Source organism: Mytilus edulis, chromosome 5, assembly GCF_963676685.1.
Source record: "Mytilus edulis chromosome 5, xbMytEdul2.2, whole genome shotgun sequence".
NCBI lineage: Eukaryota > Metazoa > Mollusca > Bivalvia > Mytilida > Mytilidae > Mytilus > Mytilus edulis.
In genome coordinates, this window is record NC_092348.1 from 62,428,430 (window position 1) to 62,443,755 (window position 15,326).

Genomic DNA, 15,326 nt, shown 5'->3' on the forward strand with positions numbered 1-15,326 from the left:
GTTAGAATGATCATGATGATAGTTTTAGATATGAAAATGAAAGCGTTTAAAATGCGCTATATATTTATCTTTACAATTTAAGTGTTAAACAATAGATAGAAGCAGAAATTGCTGTAAAAACGAAGCATTTCATTTGTTTTTTTTTTCTTTCAAATTTTATCATTTTCTTACATAATATCATACAATAAAAAATAGAATAAAATAGAATAATTCTTTATACTAGTGTATGGTTTTTGAACATATTTATTAAAAAAACATAGTATGTACAACTGAACAAAAGGAGGAAAAAAAACAAATAGTCGGAGCGCATAACTAACAGGAGAGGAATAAGAAGTAGCTGTTCCTTTTACGCTTATTATATTTGAAACCAATTTATTACATATTTTGGTGTAACATATCCATGATGAATAATACCATATATTTCATTATTTTACCTCTTATAGAGATAAGATTGGTTAAAGGACTGCACGTAGTGACTATGTATATTTGATATAGGGTGTCTTAAAAAATATAGGGTTAGTTACCATACATGTTTGGTTACCATACGGGGTTAGTAAGGAGTTACTTCCCTTTCAAAACAAAAAATTTGCAACAAACCTTTATAAAAACAACACTGTGCCGAGGAAAAATCTGAAAGGATTCAGCAGACGAAGACTTGATGATGAAAGGTTGAAATAAGTTCATAAAACATCAAGCTAAAAAGTTGATATTGGGTTTACTTCCTTTCTAAACAAAAAAGAAATCTGAAAGGATTCAACAGACGAATAAATGTAATGAACGATTGCAATAAATTCATTAAAAAAACATTTAAAGCGAAACAGTTGTTATTGTTGGCATTTGTTTTCTGTATAGACAAATGGAAGTAGGATCTTAATACTAAGTATTGAAGACTAGATCACTTTGATAGGCCGCTAGTCAAAATACCACATGTTAAGATAGTCGTAAGATCAATTCGTTACACGGTGTGCTAGTGACCTAATACGATATATATCGGGTCAGTAAATTACATATGGGGATTCGAACTTCGCTCCCACCCTATATGGAATTCACTGACCCCATATATAACGTTTTAGGTCACTAACACACCATGTAACTAATATTGCATGTATGTTTCATTATAATATGTTATTCTGATTGCTAAGCATCAACCTTATATCATTCTGGTCACACTGTATCCCCAAACTTTTCTTTGTGTTAATTCAAGAGATTTGCATTCCCTGCTTTCAAGCAAATTATTCCAATGAAATTGAATCACATATCAAACTATATATATGCGCTCATCGAATTAACTAAGCTAAAGAAAATTGGTATGTTGGGATTACTATACATGGTAATGCAATCTCTTTCTCTGCTAAGCATATTATCTTCTCTTAAACATTTAAGTGATGTTATGCAGCTTTAAATCAATTATTTATTCCATCGAATCAAGGGTGATACTTATAGTAAAGTGCAATGAACGCACGAAGGTCATTCAAAGTGATAAAGATCACTTTTATCGTCATTAGTTTTAATAAGAGGATTATAAATGTGAATGTTGAGCAAACGTAGTAATGTGAACAATGAAAAGTCAAAATATGGTTTTTTATCGAGTAAAGATACGTTTATCTCTGTTTGTTAAAATATAACAGAAAGAAGATAGATTCTGGTAAAAATTTTCAAATCGGTATTTTACGTTTCTCTATATAAATTAGACAGTTGGTTTTCCTGTTTCCATTGTTTAACACGAGAAGCTGTTGGACGCTTTTTACATGTAGCTTGCTGTTACGCATAACTAGTAATAAAAAGTGAATAAACAGTTATAAGTGTATATTAAGTGAATATACTTTCACGTACTTAATTATTTTGTATATTAAGTTAGTGAATATGCAGTCACGTTCATTAGCGAATTACCATCGATCGTGATGAGATATGCCGGGTACGAAAAGCATATGTGTACAACAATTGAAACATTTATCAATATTTAGTTGCGGAAGTCCCCGGATTGAAACATCTTTAGTAGGACAACTAACAATTCTAGTCAATTAAAATTGGAGTCGAGAGCACCTGCCATGTGCAGGATTCGAACTTCCAATATCAGTGTTGATATGCTAGTGATAGAGTAATTGTACTACATAAACAGATCGGCCACTGAGACCCTGTTCTTGAAGCATTAAGGTGCCTCAATTCCGCATCATTATAATCTTGGTATAGCTGTATTATTGGTATCGCAAAATGATATGTACTGTAAACCAACTAATTTTACCGAGCGACTTCATTTTGTTATTTCGTGATAGAATTATAACGCGAATAGAAATCGCCTCTAATATGTAAAATTTGAATCATTACTTTTCTTAAATACATCGATCGAATTTGAAAATCGAGAAAATAAATAGCCGTGAAATAGTCTGATAAGGGCTAAACACGGAATAAAGTATTAGCGAAAATAAGTTGGTTTACAGTAATTTCTATTCATGTTTGACCTATTGTTTTATTTTAACGCGCTTAGGTACGTCCATTATTCATTTTTCATTTTTCTTTAAATTTGAACATATTTTAAAATTTAACATTGACACGGTTCTTATTTTAAACGTAAAAGGTAGTTTTCTATTAACCAAATTGACCTAGAATTGTTTCTCTTGCCGCCACGTTGTAGGGCTATATACACAAACTCCAAATTCAAATTCTAATTGTGGTAATACCACTAGAATTTACAAAAAAAAACAGTGTGTCATATCTTTTTTTGTTTTTCCTGGTTTGTGAAATAAGAAAACCAATCTCTTTATTTTACAACATGGCCACTAACATAAAATTACTCCAACTGAAATGTGTCATTTAAAAACTATGTAGTATAATAGTCATGATAGTTATTCCTATCATTGTGTCGTCGAAAACACATTTAACAAATAGTACGATGGTAGGATCTCTAATTTCCGGTCACGGAAACTGTAAATTTTCGGAAATTACTGGACATTAAATCAACGACAACACTATCGAAAAGGTTAAGCGTTTTGCATACATGATCATTCATCAAAATTGAAAACTGAAAATCGGAGAAAAGAAATATTCAAAATTACAATTACGACTATTGTTGACCTTCATTTATTGAAAAATTAATCATTCATACGATAACAGGTTTCACAACCTTCAACCTGTGTTCGATTTCTGCAAGCAATCTCTTTCTAAAATGTAGAATATTATAATTTGTTATTTGAAAATCCACCTGTCGAATCGACAAATTATCGTACGTGCAATTTGTACACCGTCATTATTCATTGGTTCTGTATGAAGTTTTTTTTCAAGTGCAAACCATATTCAGTCTTTAATCCTGTCAAAATAAGTCAAGTTAATATTTTTTTTCTGAAAAGATCAAAAAAGGTTGTGTTTTCATATAAAACTATTTGCATTGCATAATATCTAAATGTAAATCTTAAACTATACTCTTCTTAAACAAGTAGTAATGTTATAAGATTGTTGATGTGGAATTTATTTAGAATTGGATTTACATTTAAATGCAAGACATTGACATATCAGTTATTTATTCAGCATATTTACCCAGATAATATTATAATAGTGTACTACTTCCTGGTTTCGATCAAGACTCAGATTTAAAAACAAAAAAAAATTCTGCAAGTACTTTTTTGATTTACCTTTTCAGGACCAATCAAAACCAAAAATAGGTACATATAGTTTAACATGTCTAATAGATGATGGCAACCTAGTATTTTAATTTCAAGGGAGATTTTAAGCAAGGTTAAGAATATCATTGTCCTTATAGGTTTCGAATCAGTTTGGTGGTGCTGTTAAATTTGTCCAGGTAACCAGACACGTTTCTAACCAATTCAAATCCATGTCGTAAAAGAGGAAATTTACAAATCAGTATATATAATATGGTGTAGAGTTTAATGCTAATACTTATATCGATGCTATATTAATGATTTCATTGTTTAAGTACATTGTCATTTTGCTTGTCCAAAGTCATTATATTTTGCAGTTCGATCGAAAAAATTATTTTCATAATTGATAAAAAATTCAATTATAAAACGTGAATTATATAGTAGAATAATAGACATGTTTGCTTAACTTCAATGGGGTATATATGTGTGCCAGTTGAAATAAATTTTGATTCTCTTCTAAAGACATAAACACTCTATTGTTACTTTCACAAAAAAATGGTTCATAATGTAGAAACATAAAATATCTATAATCTAGTTAAGTCAATACTTTAAGTGACATATTTATTCAATTCTAAATTGATATTTCGTGTTATTGTCTCATTTTATTAGCAACGATATTTACCCTCATTTCAAACTATGGTTAAGTGGTTCTTAAATACAGTTGCACTCTCTTTTTGACAATGATTGTAAATAATAAACAAAAAATGCAGATTTTGAACCATAAAGTTCCAGTTTGAATTACAAAATACGAAAGGTTTTATCAATAAAAAAGGAAAGAAAATGTGTCTTAATAATTAACTGATATAGAAGATTGCATAAAACTACTTAAAGTTCACTTTGTGTCCAATATAAAGTATAAACTTTGTTATTAATTTGTATCGGTATTACTGATGGAAATATAATTTCACAAGACATTAATAAATTATCTTTAACATGCCAACTTCTAGATTGAACTCATACATTTATTGTAAAAAAATTCAACGTACGTTTATGCAATACTAAACAGATTTCATGTGGAAATGTACTTTTAACATTTAATTGGCATTACTTTCTAAGTTATTTCTCATCAACGTACAGCCCTTGGATGGTGTAAACTTCCCAAAAATAAATACGTATATGGTGTGCTGGTGAATGACATATGGTGCAATGGTAAACGATTTATTATGCTATGGTGTATGGTGTAAGGGGAATGGTGTAATGGTGCAACGTGCGATAGAGAATGGTGTAAGACTTTTAAAACTTTGCAAAATATTGATAACAAATGATTTTTAATTTTATACATCAATTTGCAATATTGTGATCAAAGTTCGTTGTTTAAAATAAAAAAACAAAATTTGTAGTCGCACGCTTTATTTGAAATTAAATTGCATTATGGTGTAATGTGTAAGGTGTAAATTTTACAATATAACAGGAAGATATTGTTTAATATTATGAATTCGTATATTTTAACAAATTTGACTTTTTCAGGGATAGTCACATGTTAAACTGTATTTTCGAAGGTAGAAAGAAAACGGCGGATAGCAAAATAAATATTGCACGGATATTTTTAGAATATCTAAAAACCGATATACTTTGTGACGTCAAGTTATGAATTTCATGATACTGTTAAACGTTTTGAAACAAATGTTATCTGTGATCGATTATTTGACGAAAAAATCTTCAAATAAAAACTAATATGTTGTTATCATCTAGAAGACAATATGATATCTATAAAATTTTAACAAAATCAAATGACAATTTTGATACAATATGGACGGAAATGGATAATATAACAAATATAGCCTTTGTATGAAGTCAATATAGGTTAAATCGACACAAAGAAGTATATCGACCTCGGACTTCGTCCTCAGTCCATATGCTTCTTTCAGGTCAATATATCCATGTATCGACCTCATACAAAGGCTATATTTGTATAATAATTATATTTGTAATAGTAAGTGTAATACATGTTCAAAATACCACACTGACGCCGCAAACAATTATCGTGTGACGTTTATTTGTTTATTTATATCATCTTCGAGAGAATAAATCGCCGCAAATTAGTTTCTCCTGTGCTACATTTGTTATCAGGAAGAAGCAAAAAAATGCAATGAAACTTTAATACACTGCAAATGCCTCTAAAATCTTACAAAACGTTTACTTTTATCCTGTTGTTTTATGAAAAATTAGTTTTCAATTTAAATACCCATTGTTAGTTATAAACGGATTAGACTATCTATATTTCTGTAAAACGTGTCTACTTTAAGCATGGGATGAACGCATTGGTGTTTTAATGTGTTTTAGTGCTGGAAAAATATACTACGAACTATATCATGGTAAAACTATGGACTCAACAAAGATATAAATTGTTGTCAATAAGTCAAAATAAATCCGCATATATCGTATGGTAATAAGACTGAGAAATGAGATATAAGTATCAATGTACATAACAAGAACAAGTTTTACAAAGTCTAATCAGTCAATAAGCAACTATCCCACGGTTAACAAAATGAAAACAATATGTTATAAAAATGTTCATGCATCCGAAGCTCTTTTCTGTATTTATCTTCGTCAGTTAGATTGTCTTTAAAAAAACAGAAAGAAAAACAATCAGTGAAGAGTGATTTAACATACTGACTGTCAACATGAAACTAATGGAAAGTCCACAGGGAACTAGAGCATAACTAACTAATGAAAGTTCAGTTCGGCAACACAAAAAAGATTAAATCAATTCAACATCACTATAAACATCAAATTTACTTCCGAACACCTGCATTCAACCCCAGTTTTTGTTTTTAGGTGACGAAGTTCACTTAAACAAGTTTAATGTTTTCTATGATGATAAATATTTGCGAAAAAGGTATTAACGTTGGTGCGTTTGGTGTTCTATAACGGTGTCAACCTACGGTCGTAGAAAATATAAGCTATGTTATTGTACAATACCAACATGTGCCCTCGTGTGATTGACCCTTGTAACCAATTGCATTGATACACAAAATATCACCAGATAAGGTTGTTTTTCACAATAAAATAGTGTTTAACAAATACATAGTATGTCAAGCTCTGAATTCTTCTGGTTTATCCCTCGTTTCACTTTTTATATGTGTTACCCACATTCAACTAAAGTTCAAGCTATGGTTTCATGAATACGGATTCAAATGAGTTTTGATTATTTTCTTGTAAGCGAATACTATATTTGTGATGTTTTTATTTACCTTAACTTTAAAGAATTTAACCAAACTGACTGTTAACCGCTTATCATTGTTATAAAATTCAGCTCTTGATAATATTTGAAACACAACAAATGCATTTAAATGTTTTGTCTTAATCGTAGCTAGTGCCGCTACCAGTATACGTGCAACACGTTTATAGTTATATGCTGTAAATGATAAGTGATCATTTTCCATTAATCTACTGTTAGCGTCTTTATCGAATGAGACTATCTATATTTCGGCAAAACGTGGTTACTGTAATCGTTAAATGTACGCATTGATATGAATAATGACCTCTTATGTGTTTTATCATTTCTAAAACGTTTCAAGTTTTCATGAAATTAGATTCTGTTTACTTAACATAGCTACACATTTCTTGGATTCAATTAGTACAAACATATCTTGTTGCACTAAGATGGAGTAATAAGATATAACCATCAATCAAAACAACAAGAAAAGGCTTCATAAAACTGTCATAGGTCGATATTTAGCCCTCACAAGTCGCAATAATTTATTTATCACCACGAGATACATTCAGAGTAGGGTGATTTAATATACTGACTGTCAACGAATGACAAATAGCAAGTCCCAAGGTAGTAAGAGCATAACTGAATAACAATTGAATAACAATATGTAGTATGAGTGAACTTTCAAAATGGTTTAGTAAAACTTCAAAATGAATAAAATCAAACACTGATTCTAAATGTCGAATCCTCCCACGATGTTTGATGATAGAAAATCCTGGTCCCCTTTCAATATTTAGAAATGTTATACTACCTTTTACCCTTTTATACATGGTTTTCTGTATGCATTTCAACAAGTTGATATATATTTACTCACTAGCAACATGGTGTTGTAGTCTTAGATATTCAAATATTAAAATGTCTACGTATACTTCGCTATTTAAACGATTGAATCCTATTCCCAATTATGACAATTTTAATGAGTGTAGATGTACATGCATAGATGGGCTGAATTTAGTGGACGTTTGAAAAAAAAGTATGTTATCTCTGGATCTCCGGAGTAAACAATTAATTTGCTGTGTGCTTCACAGCAGAATCCTTAAACAATGTTATAAAGAAATACATCCATGTATAAATCCTTGAACTAATAACAAAACTGCAAAAATATAGTACCTGACGTGACTTCTGTCCTTGACTTCAGTAAAGCGTTCGACTTTGAGCGGGGATGAATATGAATACGATTAAAACTATCGATAACATGTAAGCAAATCTATGAAGCTTAATACTATTGAATAGAAATGCCCAATGATTCTGAAAGAAATGGACATTAAGACCATCATGTATTATTTGTGAAGTTGATACGAAATAATGATCAACAAGGTCTTGATATCTTCCGATGAACTTTTTTTTTTAGAAAAAGGACGAGACGTTTTTTGACATACCCCTGGTTTATCAAATTTCTGCTCAAACACTGGTGACATTTTATAAAGTCTGAGTAGGAGCTGCAATCTCTTGAATATCGAATGAGCAAGGAAATGTATATCCCATATGCAGGTGAAGTTGGTATTTTGCTACAAAGGTGCGGGAAATAGATAATTTTAAAAATTAAAATCGTCTCGTTTGTCATGGATTCTGGTACTGAGATGATTGTGGATGTCAAATTCAAAATATAAGTCTAAAAATGAGGCGGAGGAAGCCGTGTCTATTGTATCTTTAATTTCTAGTTCTGGCGGATATATAAATGGAGCCCAATCAGAAAAGTTCGGATTGTTAGTGGAAAAAACATCATCAATTTATCTGAAAGTAAAATTAAATAATCTTGCTTCTTTGATTTTCTTGTTTTGACAACTGTCAAATAGGGAACGTGTTTCACTAAAAAAATCTGGTTCAAAGCGTATTGATAGAAAAAGACTGAGTAAAATTTCCTAAAGTATATGGATCACACTCATGATAAAATTTAATTGTTTTCAATAAATCATTCCGTTTCTAAAATATAATAAGCAAAAAAATCGCCAGAATTAATTTCATGTTCCGATATAGGGATGGTTTCTTCTATTGAATAATGCAAAGTGTATTGACTATGTTGAGATCACCCCCAGTTTTTGGTGGGGTTCGTGTTTCTTAGTCTTTAGTTTTCTATGTTGTGTATTTTGTACTTTTATTGTTTTTTTTTTTTTTTTCCTTTTATTTTAAGCCATGGCGTTGTCAGTTTATTTTCAATGTATGAGTTTGACTGTGCCTCTGATATATCTCGTCCTCTCTTGAACGCATCTTTATCTTTTAATGAAATGAAAGACACCATCGATATATCTGCTGATATTTCGGTTTCAATCTAGAAAGTAACAACTGGGTCGGTGGAGTTCTTATCTAATCAACAGAAGAGAATATTTAGATTGTCCCATTGTAAAATTTCCATCACTCCGTAGAAAATTCCAATAGTGCCTACATATAGAGTGCATTGTTACCAGGATAATACTTTAGTCCAGATCTTGCTTTCCAATAATGGTTTTCTTGACAGAAAGTTGCTGCTTGAAAAAAAAATATGGAACCTACATGAAGGGTTATAAATGGTAGAAATGAAGTCGTCCCGCTTTGCTTTTTACATACGCTACACATATTTTGTTCACTGCCATGGATTATCTGTGTCATATACCTGTAATGGTCTATACCTCTTTTCCTTGATTGTGACATCAGGAAATGCGATTTCTGCATTGCTGAACTAGGACTTGTTACCCTCTCGGACACCTTGGTATCAATTTACGTTTGTTTGTTGGTTTTGTTGGTTTTGTTTGTTTGTTTTATTAGGTCTTTCCACTTTTCTGTGGAAAGACCTATTGATTTTCTTCTGATTATTTTTTTTTCTTCCGCCAAATTCAGTTCTTTCGATAAACATTTGTTTCGCAATATGTCGCTTAGATATTTGGTATATGATATCGAACAGTTTATGCGCTTTTGTTATCTCCCCAAACACTGTTTTCCTTGTGATCACAACTCCTTCGCAACCGTAAAAGATTACGACAAATTTATTTTATAAAATTGCTCGTTAAATCCTTCGAATGATTTGTCCAATTTCGACCGAAGCAATATGAACGCTCCATATGAGTGTTATTTCCCTTTTTGTATTTTAAAATTTGAAATGTATTTTAAACTGGAACACCATTAGTGATAGAGACCTAGGATCTTTTGATTTGAGGTCATTGGTCCAAAAAAATGAAAATTAGGTCAAGGTCAAAGGTCAAGGTCATATTCTTATTTTTGAATTTGTCTTATTTTCACTCATTTCCATTAACCTTATAAGATATCGACAAATTATTTTGTATAAATTGTTAGTTGCGACATGTGGTAACTAAATAATTTTAGTTGAAAGGGTGCATAAACAATGAATGGGAGTTTTAGCCCCTATCATATCTTAAATTATGTTTAAAGTGATATCACTTATTAACCATACATATTAGAGACTAGGGTCTTTTGATTTGAAATCCTCAGTTTGTGACCTTGAAATTGAGGTCAAGGTCATAGGTTAATTTGACGTTCTAGATTCTGACCTTGGCTTTAAATTCATATCTATACATCATAAAGCCATATGAACTGACATTTTAGACTGATTTTTTATATTTTAATAGCAAAATAGATATAAACTGGTGGAAAGGCCTGCAATTGTTCTTTGAACAATTGGTTTTTAATTTTTTCTTGTTTTTTGTTTGTTTGGTTGCTTTTTTTTTGGGGGGGGGGGGAGGGGGGGTCATGTTAAATGTTCATTTACAAAGAGGTTTATTTTTAAAAAAAAACACATTTATAGCCTCGTATCTTTGATAAATTTCAACTTAATATCAAGCTAAAAAAGAACGGTATATTATAATTTTAAATCTTCATTACATTTAAGATCATATGTAAAACTCAACATTTGCTGTTGATCTTTGTCATCAAACCGTTATTTACCAACTTCAACTTAAAGTTAAACATGTCGAAATCATTTGCTTGGTTCCGAGATAATTTTCATATCTCATAATTATGGACTAACCTACGTTTTGAACACGAAGAAATCAAAAATGCCTTATTATTCATAACATATATAGTATGTAGTTAAAATGGAATTGAATATGGCCGTGTTCACATTGACCTAAACTCGGTGTTGTGTTAGTGTAACTCACGCGTAAACAAACCACAATTACGTTCCCATTGATAAAACTCAATGTTTACATGTAGTGTAAGTCATGTTTTGTCTACATGCAGTCGATATTCAATGTAGGCCTTGTGTAGGTTAAGTGTACACAAAACTAGACGTTTAGAACATGTTTACCATGTATATTTAAGGAAGAAACGATTTTTGAATAAAATTGATATTTATAACAATTATTAATAAAGTTCTTAACATAAATATTTGTCTAAACTTGATATATTTATTTGTTATAAAAAAAACTTTAGGTAGCTTTAAATTTATTAACTCCTTATCGAAACTCAAAGCACCATCATTGCCGAACACATAATTCATTTGAAAGGGTCTTCCCGAATCGACTGGACGTATACGGAAATATTTGCCGCTGGTCTTTACTCAAACAACGATTACATCTTAAATGCATTACTGAAAAAGTGTGAGGTAAATTGTAGTGTTTGTCTAGTATCTCAGATACATTTAAGTACACTTAGAAATAATAAAAAAATACCCCCTCCCTTTGATAAATACTCCTTCGAGAAGAAATACCATTCTAACAAAACAGAAAAGATAGAAATGTAGTGATCCTTAACATCTCAATTCTTTTTCTTCGTCTGTAAGCACGCTGTAAGCAGACTACGTTTTTCTAATCCGTAATCGAGACATATTTATTATCTTTAAACTACTGCAAATCATCAAAATTGCTTTCAGAAAGGAGCAACCACTTATGTTCAAAAAGGGGGGGTTATTTTTATTTCTGAGTCAGAATTATTTTCGCGCGAACGTTTCATTTAGTTTTTTCGATGCTAGCAATCATATATTTTTTTTCAATATTGAAAAGCAACTGTCTGTAATGACCAAAATTAGCTGGAAATGCATGGTTACGGATCTTTTAAATTTCAACATAAATTTGAAGGACCTCATAAAACACAATAATAAATGGGAAACTCTGGATTCAGAATATTTTTTTTCGTCGGTATGACCAGAATTCTTCTTTCTTTTTTATCAAATTGGAGGTCAGAATATTTTTCAAGGAAAAATCCACCCCCCCTTTTTTGAAGTCAATTGATAGTTCTCTAACTGCTTGAAAAGTTGTCCGAAAAATTTGCATTCAGTTCTACGTAATGAACATTTAAATGACAAATAGTTTGAAAGTGTGAACATATCTTATGTACAGGTAATTAGACAATGTGTATAGATGTGAACAAATTTAATGTGAAACCAGTGTACATTACATTAAACTAATTGTAAACATGTGTACTGAACATGGCGTTTGGTGTGAACACGTCTTATGACACATCTCAATTGGAATGTCACATTCGTGTAATCATTAGAAAAAGTTAAGTTATATATCTATGCAAAAACATATCTCATTATTCCCACCTGATTAAGTTGTTGTATATATACATAAATTCTTCAAACAAATTGTGTGTCATGGTTATATAATAACAGCAGCAATCTAAAACGGCGTCCATATCAGACATAATTGAGAGTACTTTTGTTGGTCACTAATTATCCTTTATCTGAACAATAATGTTCCCTCAGCGACAGTCGACTGTCGTCATCATGTTTATAGATACAGCCTTATAATGTTGTTACGGAAAGGTATAGTCCTCTCTAAGGTTTATCTTTTAACTTTTTCCTATGGACGTGAATGTCCAAATTTATGTACTTGGTCAACAGTAGCTGGCTATTAATGTGTTACACTAGTTTAACCATTAGATGAATTTAGTCAAACTGAAATATGGTGCAAACAGAATTAGTACTAGTTTATAGATATATCTCGGAAGTTGGTTTAAATTTAAGGGGAAAATAAACATATCCCAGACCTTTTTAATTCTGAATGGCAATAACAGTAGGAACTCCAATTACATCAATCTTACATGTCTTAGCAGGAATTGGTCTTTTAAATCGATCATTGTCGTATTGATATAACGAAAAATATGTCTTTAATTCCAAATAATGAGATGGGTTCATTTTTGGTTTTTAATTACGTGAACATCTGTCAAGTTATTTCTGTTATATGCTGATGGTAATGTAATTTTATATATACAATCTTACAGAAATGAATGTTTCAATCATACCATGAACGGAAAGTTCGCACAACATCGCCTGATCATTTTGAAATTTCTTGTTATGGAATTCATACTGTAGCCATAAGCAGTGTTAACTATTTTGGTAAACTGATTGCTTTACATGTGACTTCTTGCCAAAAACATCAAATTTATCTAGAAATCAACGACGATTGTCAAAGATACAAATCTTACAATTAGATTAGCCAGACGCGCGTTTTTATATAAAAATCATCAGAACGGTTTGGTAGCTCAATAAAACATTCAATTACTGAGTATGAATTTGTATCTCATTTTAAATCAAGCCATACATTGAGGTATACAAGAAATAAAATATTATCGTATTTATATAATCTAAAAGTACATATTAAAACGTGAATCATCTCCATAATAAAATCAAACAATTATTATTCTTTTTGCAGTCTATATAAGACTAAATTGACCTGTTTTGTATATATCTATTCATATAGTCTTGTTAATATATGGTCCATCTATAATAAAACCAAAAATAAGCATGTCTTCAATAAATATTCAAATGAGGTACTGGAGATTGATAAAATTTTCTGACATGCCCGAAATTATGTAACAAGACAGTTTAATGTGCTTTCCTTGATTTCACAGTGCTAAATATTGGGAAACGTGTGTTTAGATGCATAAAACAAGCATTAACTGAACTACATTTGCAAATGACACTGCTATTTAAACTAGTCAACACAAGAAACGATACACATCTTTGGAATAAAATTTTATCAAAATGGATTAAATATAAAACAAAATGAGATAAACTATTTTAAAAAGCTTTCATTTGCAATGTGTGCACATACATGTATGATTATGAATATCAAAACCTGTCGGAAAGTAACTAAATTCCGTGTAAACGATCATAGGGTGCAAATTATTTTCGCGGAAAGTTGGATAAAAAATCGACACACAATTTTCTAAGTACTAAATGAATTTTCAAATTTGTTTAAAAATATTCGATATGCTAATCAAGTTATGTTTCATGTTATAATTAATTGGTTGAAATGTCGTTTTTCTAAATATTTGGTGAAAAAAGTGTTTTTTTAAATGTCAAAAAATGCAAAAAAAATAATCGTTTTCGTCGCAAATCAATACTTTAGATATGAAAACAACACACTGTAAATTAGAACCTTTCGGATTAGTTTTAAGATTGTTACCGTTTTTTTTTTAATTTCACTTTACAAATACTGTCTATGGGAAATCAATTGATAATGTATACATTTTAACGATTTTTTGTAGGGCCGAACATTGCTTTAAAAATAAACGTATACATTTTAACCATTTCTTGCAGGGCCGAACTTTGCTTTAAAAATAAACGAAGAAACTGTATGATTTAAAAAAAAAAAGATTGATTTCAAACATTGTATTTACCTTTAAATGAGAGGCTGGCATCATTATTTGGAACTTCTGTTAGAATTGTCTTTTGATGTAAATTTTGTCAAAAAATAAATGTCGCCAAATGACGTCATGAAAGCAAAAAAAAAAATTTAAACGGATTTATATTTCCATGGGCATTAAGTATTACTACCTTCAATATTGGTCCGATGAACGGAAAACTTTATCTTTAATTCAAAAAAAGTCGTGTATCGTTTCTTTTGTTGATTAGTATATTACTCAATGTGTTTGTGGTTTGTATCATAACTATTCTTTAAAGATAAATTTTCATATAATGTTTTATATTAGATTATAATTTTCATATACAAACATTTGGAAATAAACACTTGGATTTTTATCAGGGCATATTTGAAGCATGACTGATAAAAAACAAGTATTTATGAATGGTTTCCTCTAAAGCATTATTGAATATCTTGTTAAAAAAATAATAATGTAAATGTGTTAAATTTCTGCGAAATTAATGACGAGAGCCAAATACAAATAGTAAAAACCAAAATTGTGAATATTAAAACAAAAAACATCGACAATTTGATTAAGTAATTGGCGTATTATATTGATAATAAATGCTCCTGATTTATTTATCTCTTTACTTTATATGTTCTATTTTCTTGTTTATATATGTATTTCTATGTTCTGAATGTTCTTGCATTTGTTTGTTCTGTAGGCTTGACATTTAATATTGTCAATTTAGTTTTATATTTAACATTGCAATAGAAGCGCGAGGTTTGGCTATTTTTTCTTACATGACCTGTACCAAGTCAGGAAAATGGTAGTTATTATCTAATAGTTCATTTCTGTGTGTTTTGCATTGTCGTTTAGTTTTTGTTGCACTACAATGTGTCTGTTGTTTCGTTGTTTTCCTCTTATAGTTGATGTTT